Below are 20,310 nucleotides of genomic sequence, written 5' to 3' on the forward strand. Positions count from 1 at the left end.
TTTTGGTCATTTTGCTTTCTCATTTCAAGATGCCAAATGTGTAAATAAAACTCCACAGAATTATGGGATTAGCCTATAATAACTTCAGATATTGTTGTAAAAAATAAATACCTGTCTCTAATAATGCACAAAAACTAGCCCAGTAAAAGAAAGTAAAGAAATTAAGGAAACAATCCCATTCACCATTGCAACAAAAAGAATAAAACACCTAGGAATAAACCTACCTAAGGAGGTAAAAGACCTGTACTCAGAAAACTATAAGACATTGATGAAAGAAATCAAAGATGACACAAACAGATGGAGAGATATACCATATTCTTGGATTGGAAGAATCAGTGTTGTGAAAATGACTGTTCTACCCAAAGCAATTTACAGATTCAATTCAATCCCTATCAAATTATCAACGGCATTTTTTACAGAACTAGAACAAAAAAATCTTAAAATTTGTATGGAGACACAAAAGACCCCAAATAGCCAAAGCAATCTTGAGGGGGAAAAAAAAAAGAGCTGGAGGAATCAGACTCCCTGACTTCAGACTATACTACAAAGCTACAGTAATCAAGGCAATATGGTACTGGCACAAAAACAGAAATATAGATCAATGGAATAGGATAGAAAGCCCAGAGATAAACCCACACACCTATGGTCAACTAATCTATGACAAAGGAGGCAAGAATATACAATGGAGAAAAGACAGTCTCTGCAATAAGTGGTGCTGGGGAAAACTGGACAGCTACATGTAAAAGAATAAAATTAGAACACTCCCTAACACCATACACAAAAATAAACTCAAAATGGATTAGAGAGCTAAATGTAAGGGGAGACACTATAAAACTCTTAGAGGAAAACATTGGAAGAACACACTTTGACATAAATCACAGCAAGATCTTTTTTGACCCACCTCCTAGAGTAATGAGAATAAAAACAACAACAACAAAAAAAATGGGACCTAATGAAACGTAAAAGCTTTTGAACAGCAAAGGAAACTATAAACAAGACAAAAAGACAACTCTCAGAATGGGAGAAAATATTTGCAAATGAACCAACAGACAAAGGATTAATCTCCAAAATATATAAGCAGCTCAATATTAAAAAAACAAAACAACCCAATCCAAAAATGGGCAGAAGACCTAAATAGACATTTCTCCAAAGAAGACACACAGATGGCCAAGAGGCACATGAAAAGCTGCTCAACATCACTAACTATTAGAGAAATGCAAATCAAAACTACGATGAGGTATCACCTCACAGCAGTCAGAATGGGCATCATCAGAAAATCTACAAACAACAAATGCTGGAGAGGCTGTGGAGAAAAGGGAACCCTCTTGCACTGTTGGTGGGAATGTAAATTGATACAGCCACTATGGAGAAGAGTATGGGGGTTCCTTAAAAAACTAAAAATAGAATTACCATATGACCCAGGAATCCCACTGCTGGGCATATACCCAGGGAAAACCATAATTCAAAAAGACACATGCACCCCAATGTTCATTGCAGTACTATTTACAATAGCCAGGTCATGGAAGCAACCTAAATGCCCATCGACAGACGAATGGATAAAGAAGATGTGGTACATATATAGAATGGAATATTACTCCATAAAAAGGAACGAAATTGAGTCATTTGTTGAGACGTGGGTGGATCTAGAGACTGTCATACAGAGTGAAGTAAGTCAGAAAGAGAAAAACAAATATCGTATATTAACGCATATATGTGGAACCTAGAAAAATAGTACAGATGAACCTGTTTGCAAGGCAGAAATAGAGACACAGATATAGAGAACAAACGTATGGACACCAAGTGGGGAAAGTGGCGGGGGTGGTGGTGGTGGTGCAATGAATTGGGAGACTGGGATTGACACGTATACACTAATATGTATAAAACAGATACCTAATAAGAACCTGCTGTATAAAAAATAAATAATTAAAAATTTTAAAAAAAGTAAAGAATAGCACATATTAAACCTGATAACCTTGGGCTTTCTCCCCTCACGGGCAACACACACAGACACACACATGTACACACAGCTTGTGACACTTTAAAACTCTCACTGAAATTCAGATTATAATAGTAAACAGTACAGAATAAACCACTGAAATCCATTCAGAGCACAGAAAAAAACCAGTAAACGAGACACCAGTTTCCAGCATTGTCAAAACTGTACTGCTGAGTTAAAAAGTCAGGCAAGAAAATCAATTTTCTCTAATACATGAATTTAATGACTAAAAATTCAATATGAAGACAGAGGAAAAATAACCCAGCACTTCTAAACCAACCTAAAAATGTTGATATAAAGGGAGGAACAGTGTTCATCTGCATGTGTTTACTTATTTATTCAATAGACATTTATTAAGCAACTACTAATGATTAGAAATAGCATTGGGCATTTGAAATTCAGAGCTGCCTCTAATATGCAGCATCTGTTTTACTAGAAGTATAAACATATGAGCAAATACAACATGAAAAAGGTTTTTATAATGAGTAGGATGTATAGAAAACAATTTTAAGAGACACCTAATCCTGATCGGGAGGTCTGGGGAAGGATTCTTGGAAGAGGTGACATCTATATTAAGCTGTGAAAGCTAAAAATGCATTAGTCAGGTGAAGTCGTATGAGCATCAAGCAGAAAAAATAACAAGTGCACAGGCGGGAGGTGAGAGCTGGGGCTGGCTTGTAATGCAAATTTGAAATAATTCAATTTCTAAAGCATAGGATGGACCCCTAGCAAGAGAAGAGCTTGGAAGTGTCCATAGATCATGATGTATACCTTTCTAAGTACTGTGAAGGTGATGGCGAGTAAGGCATTTAAGGATCTTTAGCAGGGATTAATCTTGTTAGATAAAGCACTGGTCACCATCTTGGTACAATTGATATGAGGATTTTCCAGGTGCTGCATGCAAATCTTATTTAGAATAAGGGTAATAGTAAACAGAGGAGTTGAAATCTGTATTTTGGTACTATCTATGTTTTGATTAAAGGTATAATATAAAGTTGGAAACCAAGGTCTTCATATGTACTGGTACTGCTAACACAAACCATAAAAGTGATGGAAAATGTTTTACTTTGAATTACTAATCCTTCTTTCTAGACCATCTCACTGCTAGAAAAACTTGCAATTCCACATGTAAAATTTTGTGAAGCAGTAAGATTAATATGACAATGGTTGGGTTAGCTAGTAGTCATAAATATACATCTCAGAACTGAGGGGCAACTTGTTTACTGAAATAGATGTAGAATATTGATAACCTTACAACTGGCTGGATGTTATTAGGTGTACAAATATAACTTACTCCTTCTACCTATTATGTAGAATACAGGGTAAAGCCTATGTGTGCCTGTTTTGTAGCCAGTAATCTACAGTGATGAGGGTTTTGCAAATATTGCCTTGGAATTCTGAATAAAAATTTCCTATCACTGTGTTTTTGACAAGATCCTTGTAGTTAGACTGAATTGCTAAAACATCATAGGTACCTCAAATAATAGAAATTATATTTGAAGACAGTTTTGAAGAGCAAGAAATAGACAAAAAAAAACAAAAAACAAAACAGAAACAGTCTGTAAATTCACCTCAGCCTACTGAATTCCTTACAAGTCTGTATTTTCTCTCACATCAAGACTTTTCAATGTGTCCACTGTGCCTGGCCCATTTGTCTTCACCTCCTCTTTCCTCTCTCTGCTTAATGACTCCAAATTTTTTGTCTTATTCTCCAGAACACAGTAGGATGCCCTTTTCTTTGTCCCTATCTTCTTATAGGACTTATTTCCCTTACCTCTTTAGACCATGAGTTTCTGAAGAAGCTTGTTGATTGTGAGAGAAAGAAAAGCCAGAACATATGAATACTGCCAACAACGTTCCTCCTTTCCGTGTCATTTATCAGACAGATCACAACTTGTCATTGTCTAAAACATGTGATGAGAGATTCAAATGCCATACACTCCAACTACTGTTTTAGTAGTTTTAAGGAATGTTTTGTGCTTTGAAATATACATGCCACATGCAGTAAATCGTAGTTAACCAGAATATTTAACGGAAATGATTTTAATCGTTGGAATTTCTGGTCCTTCTTCCATCCCCAAATGATACACATCCTCACCCACCCCCCAAAAAACCCCACTACTTTTGTTTAAAGCCATATTACAAATGATTTGAATTATTTCTGCCAACTCTTCTAGTTCAGTCTATACAGGATAGGAATGCTGTGACTATGGAGTGAAGCATTCTTTATCTATTCGCCATGTGGTAGTTTTCATGGTCTATATTTCAGAGATTCAGGTAAATAACACATACACTGAATCCTTCCTTTTAAGGGAAGCATTGTTGATTTTGTTTCCATTTGTTTGCTTGCTTTAACTTTAGCTGTCACTATTCTCTACATAATTTTGAGTATTAATCTACAGTTTTTATTTGTTGCTATGCTATACTGATTTGATACTCAAAATAATAACACAGCTTGCCTGTCTAAGAAGGACCTTAAGGATAGGGTGGTTGTCATCTTCCAGAATTGCTGATAATAATCCCTTAAAGTAAACAGATAGTTTGTTTTCATGGCTCTCTGGATGTTAAGAGGTAAATCTCCACTAAATTGGAAAACTGTCTTTTCTTGATCAGAAGAAAGATATGCTTGGGAAGGTGTTTTGTGGAATAAAAGAGATTATACCTCCTCTTTGGAAAGGACAACTTTCGAATCAGCCACAAAATCTTCTCCAAGAACTTCCTGCCTAGAGAGTGCTGACATAGAGTACAGAACATCTGCATATTGCTATGTGAGATTTTCTGGTCTCCCCATGTGATACTGACTTCTGTGTTTGCAAGCATTTTGGAGCCAGTTGAGTACTTTTTCATGGAAATGGAGTTTATTTACAATTACCAGCACTGGTGCTGTGATATCTCATACCATCTTATAACCCTTATATGCATATTTTGCCTTGTTTTAAATTCCAACCAGTAGAATCCATATTTTCCCATCACACCACCACTTTACTGTCATTATTTAACTTAAAAATGGGCAAAAGTAAGTGAAGAATAGAAAGAAAGCATTTAGGTCAAATCAAAGCAGAGAATCTTGCAATCTTAAAGTTATATCAAAATGGCAGTAGGGTTTTTGAGAACAAATTATTTTTTTTTCCTTTGCAGACAATGACTGATAGCTTAAAAATGTTCCTAGAGACATCCCTCATCCATCCCCACCCTTTTGGAAAGATTGTCCTAGTTACTTTGATATGTGGAAATTTGGGGAGCTTATCCACAGATAGGATAGAATATTCTTTCCTGTAGGATTTCTCACATGTACATGTGCTAAATGATGCAGTGCCTTATGTCAAAAGATAATAATACAAATTTAGAGCTGAGCAGAGATATAATTTAAACAAGCAATCAAATTTCATATTTTTTAAGGAAAAGAGAATCATGCCTCTGTCCTAAAACTAGTTCATCATGAAAAATGTGAGACTTTTTACTTTACTCACGTAAACAAATTTTATCATTCATAATAAAATATGCAGAAAATATATGATGAGAACTGGTCCATTTTGATAGAGCAATAAATAACCTAACATTGTGCAATAAAAAAAAATGAGGCCAGTTCATCAGGAAGAGGTACTTTCAGTGGCATATTGTGGAGAAAAACAAATTGTTTTCTAAAACTACTCCACATGCTCCAGACTAATTTATTATTACATTATTATTTCCCTCTAGAATTTAAAATGGTTGGAAAAGATTTTATACTTACCAGGAGTTCTAAATCCTTAAATTTTCAGTGCTTTGCATTTTCAATTCTTTATATACTAAGAGGAATAAAATGTTCCAGGCTCTCTCCTTATTTTTATTTCTGTTCAGAGATGCTGCAGGAGCTGTCACAAAGAGGATTATCCAAACATGTGCTGAATTTAAAGCATGTATATGGATAAAGAGATATATGATTCAAGAGGAAAGAACAATACCTCTTATATGGATGTGTTTTTATCGCTATAACTGATTCCATGCAATCATTATCATGCAGATGAGTTGGAAGCAGCTAAATATTGTGAGCTTCTAGCACAACATAATTAAATAAACACATTGTCCTTTGTGTTTCCAGGAAAGTAGCTGTAGAACTGCAGCCTTTGGCAGTCTTCCAGGGCTGGTGGGCATCTGTGGCAGGGTATTTTTGTTCTCTGATGAATGAAAACTACATTTGACAAATGGTCTCACACTCTGAAGTGTGAGGGTGGGAAAAGATATGGGTAAATGTGCATTAGTTCATATTAGTTCTTTGTAAAGTACTGATGTTATCTCAACAATGTTTTGTAAAATACTCCAGCTGTATAATGAGGCACACGTTTGTGACCGTCACACCATATGTTAGGATACGGCAAGAACATAGTACAAGGCTGTGTCCAGATCAAAGTCACTTACTTGTGTCTGAAAGTGCAAAAATTGGGACTAAGTGTGAAGTTAGATAAAAAGAGATGAAAGTGGGGCTGTGTTGGAAGTAGGAGTCAGTCTGTAAAGTAGGGACAGTGTTGTAGGGAGAGAACAGACTGAATTCCAGAGAGAGACCAACAATATGACCAAAATGTGTGTCAGTCTTCAGACAAGAGGAAAGAGAGAACATTCTAAATAATAACCAAAAAGCCACATGAATACAAAGATGTTTTTTCAGTGATTTATGTGAGGACATCCAAATGCAACATAAATCAAATACATGGAAATGGTAAATTCTCCACCCACTTTTTAATCGTCTTACAACTGTGACCACTTAGCCATTACTTAGAAGAGAGATTCTTGACCTTGCTGGTATTGACATCTTGGGCCAGATAATTGTTTCTTGTGAGGGCTGTCCTGTGTGTTGTTGGATGTTTAGTAGCATCCATAGTGTTACCCACTAAATGACAGTAGCACAGCCCCTAGTTACGATGTCTGGGGCTTCCCTGGTGGCGCAGTGGTTGAGAATCTGCCTGCTAATGCAGGGGACACGGGTTCGAGCCCTGGTCTGGGAGGATCCCACATGCTGCGGAGCAACTAGGCCCGTGAGCCACAACTACTGAGCCTGCGCGTCTGGAGCCTGTGCTCTGCAACAAGAGAGGCCGCGATAGTGAGAGGCCCGCGCACCGCGATGAAGAGTGGCCCCCGCTTGCCACAACTAGAGAAAGCCCTCACACAGAAACAAAGACCCAACACAGCAAAAATAAATTAATTTAAAAAAAAATGTCTGCAGACATTGCTAAATGTCCTTGGAGGACAACTGTACTTCCTGTTGAGAACCACTGACTTAGTGTCTCTATCTCCTTCAAATACTACACCCTTCCTAAGACAGAAAACCTTAAGGGATTGTATATTAGCATTATTGGTTTTAGCATCATTCATGCTTCCTCATAGACTACTCTTGAGCCTATGTTCAACTTCATGAAAATCAGATTCCAACCTGTGCTTCATTTTTTTAAAAAGTGGACTTCTTCAGTATCTCTTTTGCCAGTGTCTCTACACTGTTAATCTGAAAACTATGCCACCATTCTGGTAAAGAAATCACTCCCTTACTCTTACCAGGTGTTATTCAACTTTCTTTCCTAGGATATAGTAGCTTTTCCTCCCTTGTATTCCAGTCTAATGGTTGTCATTTAGATATTCAAGATAAATTTAGCTGATGTTGCTGTCTTCTTTACCTAAAACCCAAAGTAGGACATATATTTCACAATATGACTGTGAGTCGAGTTATGTGCTTTCTCAGTGAGAAAAACAGAGAGATATATTGTCAAGAATCAAGTGAAGAATGAGAACATCTACATCAACCTGACCAAGGCAAAGTCATAATGCACTCAAGGCAGAGATTGCATTAGGTTGCAAATGCTCCGTTTTGGAACTAGAAATAAAATTATTGAGCAAATTTATTAAGACAAATGTATGGGAAGTAGTTTGTTATACAATTTTCTTGTGGTAACTCTAGAGCTTCTTGTTAGAAGGACTAGTGGAGAACCATATATATAGTTATCATGATGAGCCCTTAACAATATTATCTGCAATTATTTCTTCTGTCCATTGAATCTACATCTTCTGAAAGTATACCTCCTGGTATAAGTGGATTTTTAGAGCATTTGTTACCTAATTTTAAGGAGAATGGGTAGAAAAAGAGGTTTCTTTCACATCTTTAATTGGGTTAACATGCTTTGGGCAAACATCTAGTAGGCTTCAAAACAGCCACTGATATCATCTTATTTTCCCTGTATGTTCTATTCCTATCTCCATTTCAACTTTTCCCTCCAGCGATGACCAAACTTTGTACTCAATAAATTAGATCTAATCAGACATTTACTCTTCTCACCTTCCCATTACAAAACTGTCAACTCACCTGCATCTATAGTCACCTACACTGTCTGATTTTCTCTCAGTTACTTTGGATGAAGTATCTCTCTTCCAATTAAACGTGTCAGGTGTGACCTGGATTCCACCTTCTCAAAATGTGACCTCTGTAATTAGCCACTTCTCTCCTATTCCTCTAGGGAGGCAAAGACAGCCTGAACTAAGATTATCTGTGGAATCACAAAGAGTAGATAGTTGAGAGATGTGGTGGAGGAAGATCAATAGGAATTACTAATTGATCTCATTTGAAAAATAAAGGAGAAGAATACAGTGAAGATTGCAGCCCATTTTCTAAATAAGTAGAGAGATGCCATGGATTGGACCTGAACAAATAAGAGGTAGAACATTAATCTTATGGTCTTTGACTGATTCACACACACACACACAATTACTTTCTATCTTTCTCAGGTTGAAAAGCCCTTGTGTCTTTCTATGCACTTATTAGCTTTCTATTAAAACCATGAATTCTCCAATGACGTTATTTCTGAAAGGATCCTTTACTACTCATACCTTTGGCAGAACCTTTTTCATATTCTATTTAAAATTGTTCTCTATGCGTGAGTGGTTCATATATTCACCTTTGATAATGGAATCTCTTTATGATGGTGGTGGTTCTATTTTGTTATACTATGTTATAATTGTAAGGACCTTGGAGCAAGAAACATTTTTAAAAATCTAAAATGAATGCATGGGGCTTCCCTGGTGGCATAGTGGTTAAGAATACACCCACCAATGCAGGGGACATGGGTTCGAGCCCTGGTCCGGGAAGATCCCACATGCCGTGGAGCAACTAAGCCAGTGCACCACAACTACTGAGCCTGCGCTCTAGAGCCCGTGTGCCACAACTACTGAAGCCTGCGCACCTGGAGCCTGTGCTCTGCAACAAGAGAAGCCACCGCAATGAGAAGCCCGTGCACCCCAACAAACAGTAGCCCCTGCTCCCCGCAACTAAAGAAAGCCGGCGCGCAGCAACGAAAACACAAGGCAGCCAAAAATAAGTAAATAAACAAATTTTTTTAAAAAGTGAGTCGGAATTTTAAAATAAAATAAAATGAATATATTATGGCTGTGATTTTCACATATTCTAGGAATTAATTCTTCCTATAGTTTGATAATATTTATTCCTCCCCATTGAGTTATTGTATCAAAATATTAGACTTGTTTTCCATTTTCCTAGAGATTTTTTTTTTGTTGTTTGGACAGAATTTATTTACCAGTACATAAATTTTATTTAAAAAATTCAAAGTGTTATAACCAATTTAATCTACTAGTTCTTCTATGAAATTGATGGATACCCATGATCTCCATTTCAATTTGAAGCATGTCAGCAGACTTTAAATCTATTGGTTTTTACCAGTTGTCAATATCTATTGATTTAATAAACTTGAAGATATAGCGTTGCTTCTACACACACAGATGCTAACACACACACACACACACACGCACAATGATTACAAATTTTTATAAACTGTCACACAATGACAGGATTTACAAGTTTAATCCCATGAGATCACATCTTCATAAATATAATGGTTTGTGTTTACACACTTGTTTTCGTATCAGCCGTACATCATGGGCTTGGAAGTAGTCAGTGAAAAAGGACCTATGAAAGGTACCAGTGGAGGAAAGCCAATAATTAATATGGCAATAAGTTAGTGGAGTAAAAAAAATGAAAATCAGTATCCACTCCTATTTGACCAGTCTCTATGGTTGAATGAGCGTATATCAATTTCTTGAGATAGTATTGGTTTCAAATTGTGTATCATTTTCCCCATGAGCACACATATCAAATTATTGGTTGAAGGCTTGATTTAGAATATATTGCTATTTTATCTCAAATGAACTTAAACTCAACTTTTAAAGGTTTCTATAATCAAACATATTCTGAGTCTACATTCTAAAACAATTCAGGTAAATAAACACTTTAATAAAGACCCCAAGATGTAGTGAAGACACTATGTTTCTTTCATTTCCTTATACTGTAACATCCCTGTATGCTGTTCTCAGTCTGAATTCTGAAAATAAAAATGTGAATAATTCCCTTTGTAAAAATCATAGAGAAAGTGAGATGACTTGAGATTACCAAAATTATTAAAGGAATTTAATTAGCCTTTAGGCTTGTGTAGAGTAGAGGTGATCACATCATGACTCACAAAGTTTTCTAGGCCTTATACTGCTTCTTAACTCTTCCTCCAGTATTTTCATTTCTCCCTCACTTGTATGTTCAGGAAATTTTATACATGTATGTATATATGTATGTATATATATGAAATATTGAAGTCCCGAGTAAAGCCAGTTTAAAAAATTTAATTTTAATTATCTTTTCTGAAAGAATCACAGTAGCCAAGCAGTTATCTGCATCTTTGTAAAACTATGTTATGTCTTAAATTTTGGCTCTTGGTTTGACATAAAAACTTCCTGAAATAAGTGCTCTCTAAAACATGAATCTCTTGGTAGTTTCCTTAAATACAGTGAATTATAACAATAATTTTGAATTATGTCACAACCTGAAATTTTCCAGTAATAAAATATACATACGAGTTATAACCACATAAGATTATGCTATAATACTACGTTAAAAGAATTACATTCTTTAGAAGTGTGTTTATTAAAATAGGTCAAAATTTAATTTTTGTATTTCTTTTGTAACTAAGAGGCTGTGGTTCTTAGCATTGATTGTTAGGAGAGTATTTCTTGCACCCCCAACTCCACATATAAAAAGTAACAAGAATAAAAATTCTATTCATTTCATTCTGTCAGTAGTCCTGTTAAAATGACATGAATTGCCCTTACAGTTTTCCAAGCAAGGATTAGCAGGTACATTTGTTGGTCTCAGCAAAGCAACAAAAGAGGAGTTAGCATAAAGCAGCGACCTGGCAGTTAGGAGATATAGATTTTGTTTCTACCTTCATCACTTGTTCATTTTGCCACTTGAGCATTACTCCTTCTCTATGAACCTGAGCCTTTCCATCCACAAAGTATCTTGTTTAGTACAGTGTATCCAGGGGGCTCTCAGGAAATATTAAAAGATGATAAATAGTAAAGGTAACTTGCCTCTTACCTAATGACTACAGAATGTGCTGTGTGATTGAATAAACAAAAGGCTTTGAAATTATGCATGGGGCCTTTTTTTTTCTCGTTTCCTAGCAGTATTCAGTGCATTTTTCTCTGTTTAAATATGAGTTGGACACAGTGGAAAATATACTCAGAGACAGTGGATAGCTATATCCTTCCTTGATGTACTTTCTATCTAAAGCAGTTCTTCATTTTCTTCTGCTATGTATCTTACTGTTCCTACAGGTTTATGGAGAATAGCAAATACCAAGTTAAATATATTATAACTTTTCCTATGCTGTAAGGTTATTCTAAAGTTATCTTTCTCTAATAATAATATTCTTTGGACTTTTATTTCATTTCTCTCCAGATGTACTTTAGTTTTTGCACATATTTTAGGAGTGGTTTTATTTGTTTGTTTGTGGCATTGCTCTTATGTCACACACAAAATAATATTCTAATTGGCCCGAAAAGGATAATGCATCTTCCAAAACAAGAATTAAGTTCTTACTTGATGAATTCAGCTGGCTTTTTCAGAAGAAGTAAAATCATTTCAAAGGTTGCTGGGCAAGCCCTTAAACTTAGCACCTCTCTGAAATTCAACCCACATTTTAAAATAAATGTACTTAAAATATGAAAATATTTAAATCTCTAATAAATTAACCATCTATAGAATTTTTTTAAATAGCTCTGTTATTGTGCTCTATTTTATGTGGAGCAATTCTTTCAGCCTTAGTTTATACTCTCAAAATAATGAGTTCCATCTTTTTAATTTATCTCAACTCTTACCTTTTAATAGGAATTTATTATTTTCACAGGAGTAGGAGAGAGCCATTCTTTATCAAAATGTAGCTATCTGATACTTATTGAAATAAACATATTTCTGATACTGTTTCTCAGTATCTGAGAAAAAGAATTGCTATCACTCTATGTCTCTGCCCTTTCCTTTGTGTTTGTTTTTAATTATGCTAACTTTTGCCTTTGACATACAATGTTTTCTCATTTTAAAATTAGTTTTGATGTTTATTTACTGATAATACTTGTACACAGGGACAACACATTGCAAGTATATTCAGCAGATAGTGAAAAGATCTGAAAGTCTTCCTGGAAAGTTAGTAGTTGGAACTCAAAAATAGATCCTGCACATACCAAGCATTTTTCCTATTTCTACCATACCTGAGAGAAGATTTCATTTTATATGCATGAAACAAAGTCTATTGTATGCATTAAACCAACTTTATGATACCAGGGGATCTTTGTGGGCCTAAAAAAAAAATCAATAAAATATTTATAAGAAAAAATAGCTAGTGAAACCATGCAGTCCCTGGTTATCATTCCATGTTATAGATGATGGCTTCAGTCATTTTCAAGTTGCCAAATACAATTTATTACTATAAAATCTTTCTCATCACAAAGCCAAGCTCTTTCCAAATTGATACAGTTTATTGCACTGCAAGGAGGTAATGCCCATCTCCACTCAGAGCTCAAACAGTTAATGTTCAGCACTTGGAATCAATTTAGCTGACATGAAAGAGCCCCTGGAGTGGTAATGGCTCTTTTCTCGTGATCTGTATATCACTGCACTTAAGTTCTAGAATGCCAGGAGCGCTTCAGATTTGAATTTATTTTGTTACTGGGCTTAATGCACCCACTTGAATATTTAGATGAATCACTTTCTGTCAAACAAACTTGTCTTTTGAATATCAAGCACTTAAAAATAATGCTGATAAATAGGCAATGGATAAAATCGTATTCTGCTTGATCAGAGTTTTTATTTTTTCCACTTATTGTGGAACCACTAAGATTTGAATAATTCTTCAAATCTTTTCTGGACTGGAACAAATGGAGATAAATATGAAATTGACCTTGATTTTACATGGCTGGGTTTTCATGGCTGTCATATAGGGCCATGCAGCCTGGGCACTGCATAACTTTAAGGAGCACTGGTCACTTCTAGTCTTTGCGAAGGACGCCCCCTGTATCTGGATGGTGCACAACTGGCACAACTGAACATGGAGGCACTACCACAGATAGATACAAAGCAAGTAAGGAATTTGATTAAATCATCATTCTAAAATTGCATGGTTGGTTAAATGAGTAAATCAGACCCTTACCTGCTTTGAACTGCCTTCTTAATGGCATCTGATCTTAGACTACAAGAGCCAGAATTGACTTAAGAGTTTCTCTAGTTCCAGCTCCTTACCATATAGGAGTAAACTCAAGTCCCTACTCACCAAGGGGTTGAACCAAGTCCTGTAGGTAGATAGTAGTTGTCAAAGCTAGATCTAGGGGCTTCCCTGGTGGCGCAGTGGTTGAGAGTCCGCCTGCCGATGCAGGGGACACGGGTTCGTGCCCCGATCCGGGAAGATCCCACATGCCGCGGAGCAGCTAGACCCGTGAGCCATGGCCACTGAGCCTGTGCGTCCGGAGCCTGTGCGTCCGGAGCCTGTGCTCCGCAACGGGAGAGGCCACAGCAGTGAGAGGCCCGCGTACCGCAAAAAAAAAAAAAAAAAAAAAAAAAAAGCTAGATCTAAAGCCCAGTGTATAGACTTCTTTTCCAATGATCTGTTTTCAAAACCCTACAGTAACTCTCATTGTCTCATTAAGATGTTGACAGCCACCTCTCCCCTGATTATAAGAGACATCACAGGGAAGTGACCTTACAATAATAGAGTTGTGGTTTTAGCCTCTCTTGAAGTCCATTCTGCTGTAGGGATTCCACAGTTTTGATCTTGGCTTGTTAACCTCATTAGCATTGATTCTCAACACCTGTGCCTGTGGTTAGTTGGAGACCTAGGGTGTATGGGGTGTATGACTTCTTTGTACCAGAGCCCACCATCAATAGTCATTTCTCCCATGACCAAATGGAGTATGAAGAACTAGAAATAGTGAACCTGGAGTCATGTGTGGGTGTTGAACAGGTTATTATAAAGATTTTGTTTACATGTGTATTTTATAATATTTCATGCAATATAGATTTTGGACAATAGGTGAAGGAATGGCAAATGAAGTTAATTATCTTTTTTTTTTTCTTTTTTTCCTAGTGAGGTTGATGGGATTTTGTTTACTTTCCTAATGAGATGGTGATCTACATGTTTTAGAGAACCACTTACTCTGTGCCCTCTGTGCATGGTTTCAGCCTTGCAAGTCTGAACTGAAGGCATGCATGAGTCCAGAGCAGATGTGTACAGCTGGGCAAACCTCTTTTCTATTGCTCTTCCTTGGAATGATAATCCACATGCTGAGATTTCAAATGACTTTAATACACATTTTCTTGATTAATGGAAAATGGCAGAGTGTAGGAGACTGAAACAGTTTGTGCTTTGCTTGATTAATTAATAAGGGACTCTCTTTTCCCAGCTCCAACTCATTATGCTAATGAAGTGTCATCAATTAAGGCTTTCCCTTGATTATTGAATGTCAGGTAGCGCTCAGTGAAAATGCTGCATTCCTTTGCTGTCTGGGTGGAACTGCCATTACAGCTTTTTCTGGACTGCTCCTTCCATTAGCTGCTGTTTGTTCTATTTTCTCATTATTGTGTCTCATTATTGTGTCTTTTTCTTGCTCTTAAGTGAGGTGACTATGGAAAGCTTGGAATGAAATGGCAAATGTTGCCTCTGGAAATGTGGGTAAAGAAAATGTGTTAACAGAAAGATACACACAATTCTTAATTCAGAACTCATTTGTAATTATTAATGATATAGTAAAAAATTAATCAAAAGATTATGTTGAGCTTTCTGAAATAAGTCTTTGGTATTGTGATTAGATAAGATAAGCAGTTCAGAAATACATGATCATTAACCATTTCCACCCTACTATTGAAATTAAATTTTAAGGTTTTTTTCCTAAGGGAAGTATCCTGAGAACAAAAGAGTGCCTATTTAAATGCTTTATTCTCTTTAGGTAATGTTCTAATTTGTTTACAAATATTACTTAGATTTGGATCCACTTAAAGATGAAAAAATGTGAAAAGAATACCCAAGTACAGCCTCTAGATTACATTGAGGAAACAAACATTTTTACGTGTCCTAGTGGCTTTTTCTCCTTAGCACTGAAGATGAGGCTCTTGATATGGATCAATTTTGTACATTCATGTTATCTAATTCACTCATTAGGGAATGCCTTACTTTAAGATTAGGTAGTCCCTGTTAATGAGGAACTGCTAAGACATTTATAAAGGTTGTAAGTAGAAGAAGTTCTGAGTAAGACACTCACAATCATCCATCTTATCTACTTTTGGTAGCTGACATCTTGGGGGAGCAATAGTAATGAATTTGTTTAATCTCCTTTCACTTCACCTAAAGTAAAAAATAGTTTATAGTTTTATGGTACATCTCTGGCCTTGAAAAAAAAATTTTTTTTCAACTAGTGATGTCCTCTGCTTAATTAATTCATCAATTTCTCAGTTTCCCTAACTACAGAATGAGGAGATAGTATTCATGCATGGCTATCTTTCTGGAGATTTTGAATATAAATAAACGGAGAAGTAAAAAGGATACTCTACTACTTGCTTTTATGGAATGCATTTTTATTCTGGTGCTGTGAGTTTTAAAATTAGAGGAAGACATCTGATAGAGCTCATTGTTGAGTATACTGATGCTTAGTTACCTCCATCCGTTAAAACTAAAGTTTATTCCTCTTTTCAGAGAGCACTCCTTTTCTCTGCTTTCAGGAATAATGTTTCCAGCTCATTGGAACGCTTAGATGTGCTGTCTTTGGGTTATATCTTTAACTCTTTCTCTGAGTCCCAAACCTGTTACAGCACTAAAGAAAGACTGATCCATAAAGTGAACCAAGTATGCTGCTGAGCAGAGGCGGTATTTACTGCCTCAGTATGGAACACCTGTATTATATTCTCAGAAGGATCTTGGTGAGAAATAAATCTAAATCTAAGGATGGACAAGTGGGGGGTTGGTAATCAACAGAATTCAGGCCTGAATGCCACTCCTTTAGAGGACCAGCCCCAAGCAGCAGATTCTCCACATGCGGCCATGCACAAGAGCAAATCCACTCGGCCCTCAGAGCCAGTATTCCATTTGATAGTCATACTTGCATGTGTGCCATATAGTGTGGAGAAATGGTAAATAACCTTCTGAAACAGAAAGTGGTGGAAGATCAAATTACCCAGGTAAAGAAAAAAATAGTTTAAGCCCTACCAACTGCAGTGCATATGCGTTCATTGTCATCACTTTAATCTTCTGTTTGTTTTGTTTTTGATATTAAAGTCATGATAACACGACAGGATGAACTGGGATGAAATTTTATTTTTTTAGAATCAAATTACTCTCCATAAGTTTCTTTATTTTGACAATGAAACTTTACTTTCATTGTAGAAAACAACTTATGTTCAATTTTTCACCAAAGTGTACATGTCCCTGTGGTCATTAAAGTTGAAGCTGTAGGACTGTTATATTTATAACACTACAATGTCGGTTGAGTGAGAGAAATAGATGAGTATCATAGATTTGAGGATATGAGATATGATTCTGTCATTCATAACTAAAGTCATGCTGCATGTATAACATAATCTCATTGTGTCCTGCCTGGTTTGAAATGCAGAATAAAATGTGTGTAGAAAGGAACGCCATATTTATATAATTGATTAATTGTAATTATTCCTAGAAAAATAGACTTCGGGGCCTGAATATGTAGGAAGTGTGCAGATCAACAGATTAAAAGAAAAAGTATTTTTCAGAGGGACAATATAGTGGGTAACCAACAGTTAACCAAAAGGAAATTGGATATAATCAGTTTAACAAGCATGTATTGCAAGTCAACAGTTTGCCCTGGTTGATGCCAAATGGTCACTTATTCTTCTAATTAACTTCCTTCTTGGTGGGAATGTAGTGTTTTGTGAGAGACAGCATAAAGTAGTTAAATAGACAGATCCTGGAGCCAAACAGTCTGGGGGTGAATCCTAGCCCACCCACTTACTAGCTGTGTGAACATGAGCAGTCTGCTTAACATTTCCATGCTTCATGTTCCTCTTCCATAATTAAAGTAATACCTTCCCCATTCAGTTGTTGTGAGGATTAAACAAGTTAATAGATAGAAAGCCTCTGTAAGCATGTTAGCACTAATTAAACACTATAAAAATTTTGCTATTATAATATAGGGCAATATATTGGCGATGTTTACCGAATTTTAGGAGCAGATAGATGGGTGCTTATATTCTGTCTCTATGGATACCTTTATTATTATTTTTGTTTGTTTGTTTTTGGATCTTGGATAAGTAATGAGGCTATTGAGCCTCAATTTTCTTATCTATAAGACAGGCATAATGATAGGATCTACCTTATGTTTTGTGAAGATTAAATAATTTCTGATACATACTCAATGCTTAAAAAATATAATCGTAGTCTTTACTTTTTATTTACACATAGGATACTATTGCCACATTAATATACTTTATTGTCCTTGACCAAATTCAGGATATATTAAAATCCCTTTGTTACAGATGTAAAGGCTAGAAAGGGGTAATAAAATATACTCTGCATTCAGTATTAAAAATACATTGTTGAGGACTTCCCTGGTGGTCCAGTGGTTAAAAATCCGCACTACCACTGCAGGGGGCACGGTTTCGATCCCTGGTTGAGAAACTAAGATCCCACATCCCCGCGCAGTGCGGCCAAATAAAAAAAAAGTGAAAATAAATACTTACAATATTTTAAAAAATACATCGTTGAACATCCATTTTACAGTTCAGTGTGCTTCTCCCCTGCCAGGAGAAAATCCTGAACTATATCAAAAAAACAAAAAGAAACATGATAATCGTAACAGGAATTAATTATGTAGCAGAGAAAATCCTTCCTACTTTTAAAAGATATTTTTTTTTTAAGGAAAGTAATATTTGCCTTTTGACTGACATAATTGTATCTAAGTCACAGAGTGATCAGAAATTAGAGCTTTATTAAAACTTGATTTACTACAATTTCTGCTTTTTTTTTTTTTTGCCAAGTGCACATTACTCCATGAAACAAAATATAAAACCTCATAGCTTAATTTTAAACTTATCATCACCAGTAACAAGACATGTATAAGCAAAGTAACAGTGATTAGGGGAATCTATACATTCATTCAAGGAACTGAAGGAAGAAGTGTTCCCTCTCAATTTATAAAATGCAAATTATGAAATGACTAACAATTCAGTGGTTATTGTTGCTCTGTCCTTTGAATATATTTACTTATACTTTTCCTTTGCCTACTTTTATATTTTCATATTATACTTGGTTCCTCATAAATTATGCAACCACTTTTGAGAAATTTAGAAGTGAGTTGACCATGTCCTGCCCACCGTATTTTTCTTTCCTGGGCACACAAACTAAGGCTGTATTCTTGACTTCCCTTGCAGATTGCTGTGACTAGGTGATCAAGCATTCTCCAGTGGTATGTGAGAGAAAGTGATGTGCACATTTTCCGGTCCATCCTATAAAAATCGCCCAAGAGCACTCCATCCTTTTTTCCTTTGCTTCTGCCCTAAATAGAAACTCCTAGACTGACCCTACTCTATCCCCATGCTTGGTCATTGACTTGGAATGTCCCTACACATTTGCATGAGAATAATACTCTCTTGAATATGTTTAGTTCCATTTTGATATATAGCCCAGTTCATCCTACATAGTAGGAAAAAAATGATGATTTTGAAATGGATGCTGTAAAAAATTAAAATGTGTTAAAACATAAATTTTTGCTCTAACAACAGAAAAACAAATAGAGGTCATGGTGGGAAAAATATATACAGCAAGAGGCAAAGTGGAGATGTGGGCTATGTGGTGGCAAAGCATTTTGAAAACACTCACCTGCAATTACTTGGAAGTGATTAACCAAGTGTCTACCGGACCTGGAGCTCTAGGAGAAGTGATGAGAAAAAGTCAGAATGTTAATAAATGTGTGACTGTTATTTGCTGCACTGAGCCATGTATTATGGGAAAGAGCTGAGCACAGGCAAGAATTAGCTGCTTTTAAACAGGTGTTGAAGGGAATAGAGAAACCAGATTAGAAGCATCGTAGGATTGGAAAACGAAACTGCTCTGAACCTTTTACAATTGGAGATAAGACTGAAAAAAGCTTTAAGAACTAAAGACGACATACACAAGGGGCTTCTGCTTGTGCAAAAATCAGCTTGAAAGAGGTTGTCTTCTCATTCACTCCTGTTGCTTCAGATGAGTTTAAAGAGAGAGAGAGAGAGAGAGAGAGAGAGAGAGCGCGAGCACGGTGGGGGGAGGGTAGAAGAAGAGAAGGAAGGAAGGAAAAAGGAAGGAAGGAAGGAGCAGCAGCATGTGTGGAGGAAGAGAAAGAACTGTAAGGTCGGATCTTAACAAACGGCACTGCGAAACAGAGGAAAGCTTCAAGTGAGCTTTATTAGGGAGCGCTCCCGGGCGAGGTTCACTGGTCCGAGAGAAAGGGGGCCAGAGAAGTCGCACCCGGGCGAGGGTTGGGCAAGATTTTATAGGGGAAGAAGGGAAAGGGGTGTGGTGAATCTGGGAGGGTGCAGGGTATTCCTTATTTGGTGGTCTTTTTGGGTATCCTGGGGGACGGTTAGCCCCGCCCCTCGAAAGGCGGGAAGGCTGGGCCGGGTGGAAAGTCCCCAGGTCAGTTCCTGGAACTGGGTGGTCCGGAATGTCTCCAGGGCAGTTTCTGGAACTGGGTGGTCCAGAGAATTTCGATCTGATGCAACCTGTGAATCTGATTGTGTTCCCCTGCCTCGGGCCAGTTGGCCTTGCAAGAACAAAGAAATAAAACCAACTTAATAGAGTTGACTTAAAAACTATAGCTAAGAAAAAACTCTGGCTTAACTAGAATATGAAAATGACTGGAACATGGAACTTATCAGAAGCAAATTCATTTTCAATGGAATTGTATTAACTTGCAAACCACAAGCCCATAAAATCATTAACAATTTGGGAATTTCAGTGATATGG

This window comes from Delphinapterus leucas, chromosome 2 (genome assembly GCF_059928025.1).
Source record: "Delphinapterus leucas isolate spDelLeu-1000000601 "Yukka" chromosome 2, BTC_Dleu_Yukka2, whole genome shotgun sequence".
Taxonomy (NCBI): Eukaryota; Metazoa; Chordata; class Mammalia; order Artiodactyla; family Monodontidae; genus Delphinapterus; species Delphinapterus leucas.